Below are 6,045 nucleotides of genomic sequence, written 5' to 3'. Positions count from 1 at the left end.
TATAAGTGACACACAATAGGACTGAACTCAGAACCATGTGTTGGGAAGCAAGCTTCTTACCACACAGCCACACCTGTGCCTCATGCGTAAGCTCGCAAGGAATGAAGCCAGTATGCTCTGCTGGATGTGTAGTGCCAGTGTGCATACCCGACAGAGTGTAAGTACCTGGGGAGAAAAGTTGGACCTTAGAAGCATCAGTTGTGGTGTGCAAGAGAGACGACTTCTCTGGTATGGTCATTTGGCGAGAATGGATGAGGATGACTGTGTGAAAAAGTGCCACAGCCTTGCGGTTGAGGGTACCTGTGGAAGAGGTAGACCCAGGAAGACCTGGGATCAGGTGGTGAAGCACGACCTTCGAACATTAGGCCTCACCGAGGCAATGACTAGTGACTGAGACCTTTAGAAATATGCTGTGTGTGAGAAGACCCAGCAAGCCAAGTGAGACCATAACCCATGGCCTCTGCCAGGGGTGTAACCAGCCCACTTGTGCGTACCTTTCCTTCATTGGACACTAAACTCTGCGAAGACCCGTTGAGGCAAGTGAAATCGAAATCAAACCAAATTCGATGACTGGCACCCATGCCAGTGGACCACTAACAGCACCGTCCGAGCGGGGTCACTGCCAGAGCAGCTGTCTGGCTTCCGTACCAGTGGCACGTAAAAAGCACCATTTGAGCGTGATCGTTACCAGCATCACCTTACTGGCACTTGTGCCAGTGGCACGTGAAAAAACATTTGAGTGAGGTCGTTGCCAGTGCCGCTGGACTGGCTCCTGTGCAGGTGGCATGTAAGAAACACTATTTGAGCATGGCCGTTGCCAGTACCGGTGGCACGTAAAAGCACCCACTACACTCTTGGAGTGGTTGGCGTTAGGAAGGGCATCCAGCTGTAGAAACTCTGCCAGATCAGATTGGAGTCTGGTGCAGCCAGTGAAATTTTTGTTACAATTTTTATCTATTTAGATGTAGTTAGGTTATTATATATATTTCTTGTTTAATTTTCATATATAACTGACAAAACAGAAGATTAAAATTTTGTTCTCTTAATCAAATGGATGAAAACATTTATAATGACAACTGGAACTTCATAAGTTTTAACACTAATACTAACAGAAATTAATGAAATCCAAAGTATATTAATACTGGGATAAACTGGTATTCACTTGGGCTGTGAATGAGGAACCTCTTTCCACTCAAAACTTATATACACCTGCACACACATACATAGTGTACAGCATCCATATCAGTGGCAGGTTGTGAAAAGGGAGATTAAGTTGCTCGTTTTGTCTGTAGACTGGGGTGGCACCTTAGGCAGCTCTTAACAACCCCTAAGCCTTCTATACCAAGGATACAGAGAAGATGTCGGTTGCAGGACATTGGATAACTGACAAAGCAGAAGAATCGTAAACCAATGCATTGAAGGTTATTGCAGCCAAACGGAACATCTGTACCATCAGACAATGGTAGGGTATCAACTTGCAAGTGAGCTGCTACAAGCTCATTGCACCCTTGTACACCAATGGGTATTTAGCACAGAGGCCCAGAGGGGCAGTTTGTGGTGGTGGCGTTCATGCCAATTGTCTTACCGTTCAAAGGTGTTTCGTTCAGAGAATTTCTAAACAAAACAGTCAACGTCGACCTACAATGGACAGCCAACAATGAAGTCTTCCTGAAGATAACAGTAAGAGTACATATGTGTGTGTGTGTGTGAAATGACCCTCCCACCTGTTATGGGGAGACGGATCGGTTTCTTTTTCTCTCCCAAACTGATACCGTAGTGACCTCCTTCAAAGCAAAACTTATTTTACATTGACAAACATCAACAGACAAGAGATAAGCCACAAATATGGCTTGAAGATGTGTGTGTGTGTGTGTTTATGGATGTATGTATATTATTTATAAATAGATATATAAATATAAACATATATACGTATATGCATATACGTGTATGTTTGTGTTTGATTGTGTTTGTGATGAGTACATGTGTGTGTTTTCATGTGTATGTATATGTGTATTTTTGTATGGATGTACATGTAATTGTATCATCATCACCATCAGCATCATATAACGTCCACCCTCCACATATATATTTCTAAATATTTGAGCATGTTTATACATAAGTTTCATTGGTTAAGTGATAAAAATCCATGCATGTTTGTGTGTGTGTGTGTATGTTAGAGGGGGCGTTCCTCTATATGTGTGGATGTGCAGATGTATACATGTGTATTTCTAAGTTTATATTTATGTATATATGCATATGTGAGTGTTTGTGTATCTTTTATCTTTTATCTTTTACTTGTTACCTCTGCCAAGGAAGGAGGTTATGTTTTCATCGGCGTTGGTTTGTCGGTCTGTGTGCAAAATAACTCTAACAGTTGTGAGCAGTATTTGATGAAACTTGCAGGAAAAGTTGGTAATGACACAAGAAACAGATGATGAAATTTTAATAGTGATCCTGGAATTTTTATGGATTCTTGAAGGATTTTTCATTTGTTATATTTACTTTACATGAAGTATTACAATTTTACGTTCTTTGATTATCTCCCTTGAAAACACGTTCATCGTTTCCACGTAACCTATGGTGGTGTTGCTGTTTCCAAAGTTTATTTTCGTTTCTCTATTAGTAATTTTACTCGCATATCTATCTTAAAATGAGCTGCTTGGCGGAGGTCTGCGGAGGATGACATGACAAGCCTTGACTATTGGGATCGACTCAAAAAGCTCAGGCTTTGCTCCCTCTACCGCCACTGTAAGCTCTATATCATCTGTATGATGTGGAAAATATTCCATCAACATTGCCCATCTTTGAAATTCATCCGGGGCTTGGTTCCCATGCCATCCGTCCACTACAGAAATGTTTGTGTCGTATCACAACACTATGACAGAACTACTTCACCTCAATTGGCCCTGCTCTCTTCAACATTGTGTCAGACACACATACAGGAGGAAAGTGATTTCACAACATTCAAACGATCCCTAGATGATTACTCCCAACAAATACCAGATAAACCACCCACACCCAGATATGTCTCTGAAAACAATAACCCTCTGCTTGAATGGGCTACGGTTCCTCAGAGCTGACTGTGTATCTCTTCCAGGTGGTGCTATTAAATTAGACATGGCCTGAGTCAGCTTCGGCCGAAACTTATCTAAGTAATCTAATCTATGCTCTGTAACCTTTTAATCAAAGCATGACAACGTGGGTATAAAAAAATTATTAAAGATTTATATAGAACTACATTCAGAATATGTCTATAAGCTATTGTGTTTAGACCTGGTTTCTATCCTCAAACTGTTCCGTTTTGTAGATGCAATTTTTTTTTTTTTAATAAAGAAATCTGAAATTAGAAAAATCAAAAATCTGCAACAATCACTGTCCCATGAGTATCGGATAATGGATTTTCAACTGTGTAGTTTTTGCTGGTATTAGTTTGGGAAATTGGGTGATTTTCAGCATGCGTGTCTATGAGTGGAAATGAACTGCTTGGCAGAGGCCTTCACTCTCCGAGTGCTTTTCTAGTTTTGGTCATTGAACTGTGCCCATGCTGGGGCACAACTTTCAAGAGTTCTGTCAAACAAGTCAACCCTAGGACTCATTCTTAAACCTGGTATTTATTCTGTCAATTTTTTGTGCAGAACTGCTCAGTTATGGGGATGTAAACAAACCATCACTAGTTTTAAACAGTTGTGGGGGGCAAATAAAAAGCATACATACATAAGCACACACACACAATGAGCTTCCCCACAGTTTCCATTGATGAGATTCACTCAAAGGGCATTGGTCGAGCTGGGGCTGTAGTAACAAGCATTTGCTTGAGGTTCTGCACAGTGGTGTTGAACCCAGTACTGCATGCTTGCAAAGTGACCTGTCTGTGTGATTGTTGCCAAATGAGTGGAGGGAAAATAGATGAGTGATTGAAAAGGTTAACAAGTGCATTTCACAACGATGAGGTTCCAGGTTCAATATCATAGCAGGATATCTTGAACAAGTGTTACATATGGTGACACTTGGTCACCAGTTGATTGCAGGTCGATGCCAAGTCTTTGAAATGAAATATGGTCAAATTTGCGGGCCTGGCCTGGCTCTCCATCACATATGACAAGTGTTCCGGTTGATTTGATCTGAGTGACAGTCTGCTCACAAATTTAACGTGCATGTGGCTGAGCACTCCACAGACACGTGTACCCTTAACGGAGTTCTCATGGGGATTCAGTGTAACACAGAATGTGACAAGGCTCATCCCTTTGTAATTACAGGTATAACTCATTTTTACAGGCTGAGTGGACTGGAGCAATGTGAAATAAAGTCTTGCTCAAGGATATGACATGCTGCCAGGAACCAAACTCCCAACCTTACACTCAAAAAAAACATTACATGATAAATATAATGTAATTACCATCATTAAAAATAAAATTAAATAGAATTATCAAATAAATCATACTTTTACCATTTCTATGTTTATTACTAACAATTAAGAAATGCAGTCCACATTAAAATGCCATAATTGGTATTGCATTTCAGTTCCAATTTAATTCTTAGTATGGTTTAATAATTTAATAATTTTAAAATAAATTGAATATTGAAGAAAACAGACATTTTTTGATATCTGCGTAAATTGTCGGCTTATACCGGAAAGTGGCGATTATAACCAAACAGTTCTTTAGTTGTTATCTTTAACCCATGTAAAATAATTTTACTTTCATTTTGTGCCATTTTATACGTACAATAATTGGAAGATTACGAAAGTTTTTTTCAATTTGCATCAAATAAAAAATAATTATGATATACCAATCTGAGGGAAGTACTTTTTATTTCAGCGGTACCCCCCGGACATTGGTGAGTCTTCATTATGGCGAATTATTTTTGTGTTGTTTGTTGACGAATATTTGTGTCTGTAAGTCTTTATTGAAATATTATATTTGTGTCTGTAATTCTTTATTGAAATATCCAAAATCCTCGATTGTTTAACGATTGCATATATATTGGGAAACGTCAATGAAATTGTATGAAACAAGGATTAATTAACTGCAGAAGACTTTACAGAGAAATATTCTTCACAAGGCCCGAAATTTGTGGGGTGGAGGAGTGGGGGGGGGGCAGTCGATTAGATCGACCTCAGTACGCGACTGGTACTTAATTTATCGATCCTGAAAGGATGAAAGGCAAAGTCGACCTCGGCGGAATTTGAACTCAGAACGTAATTTACAGAGAAATATTTCTACCCGATGGATAACATTAGAATTTCAAGCAGTCATTAAGAATGAATCAAATCTCCGTCTTTTAGAAGATAAAATCTATTTGAAGGAAACGTGGATGTATTTAAAGACTTAACACTTCCAAAATAATTCTGTTGATTCTCTGCTGTTGTTGATAAACAATTAAGATGATCCAATTAGTGTTGATTGCTAATTAACTGTGGAAAGAAATCTATACAACATTCTTTACGATGTCGATGTGAAAAATCTAAATGAAGGTTTGTTGTAAAATGTCAAAGCTGTCATTGTCCAGTCTGAGTTGTGACTACTTGAATCTATCGTGACATCTTCGTCATTGGCTCTATATTAATATGTAAGTATTATTAACAGAAACAACATCTACATTGTATAGGTCGTGTCTTCTTCCTACTTCATCTGTTTGTTTTAATGTGTTCAAAGATAAAGGAAGGAAAATTAAGAAAAACTTTTTTACTAAAGTAACGATGTTGTCTTAATTCGTATATGGTAGTTTATTACATGTAATATAGTGAGTTGAAAAACTTGCTTTAGCTAACATTGCCCTTTGTTGCCTCAATATATTCAGTTTTCCTTTCCACTCTGCATTTCAGTTATCGTTATTCCCCTAAATCTTAACCTCAACTCAAAGAGAAAGTTTGTATTTTTTAAGGTCACTTCTATACACTGTTTAGTCCCCATTCTCCTTTATTTCTAGCATATAAACTTTACAACTTTTGTCCAACATCGCTAAATTTGAAATGATTTTATATATGTGTGTGTGTGTGTGTATATATATATATATATATATATATATATGTATGTGTATATATAT

At 38.3% G+C, this 6,045-nt stretch overlaps 1 protein-coding gene across 3 annotated transcripts in view; it reads left to right on the top strand.

Moving 5' to 3' along the window:
• Positions 1 to 4,816: 4,816 nt before the first annotated feature.
• The window catches only part of LOC106879706 (zinc finger protein 239), a 7,777-nt gene continuing 6,548 nt past the window's right edge, over positions 4,817 to 6,045 (top strand). The window contains exon 1 of one of the 3 annotated variants that reach the window (XM_014929391.1): positions 4,817 to 4,836. The gene's annotated coding sequence lies outside the window, so the exon portion shown is untranslated. The other 2 variants (XM_052975617.1, XM_014929381.2) reach the window with 2 other exon arrangements.

Source organism: Octopus bimaculoides, chromosome 21 (genome assembly GCF_001194135.2).
Source record: "Octopus bimaculoides isolate UCB-OBI-ISO-001 chromosome 21, ASM119413v2, whole genome shotgun sequence".
Lineage (NCBI taxonomy): Eukaryota > Metazoa > Mollusca > Cephalopoda > Octopoda > Octopodidae > Octopus > Octopus bimaculoides.
The sequence above is the reverse complement of the archived record's forward strand: the minus strand, read 5'-3'. Positions and strand labels throughout refer to the sequence as shown.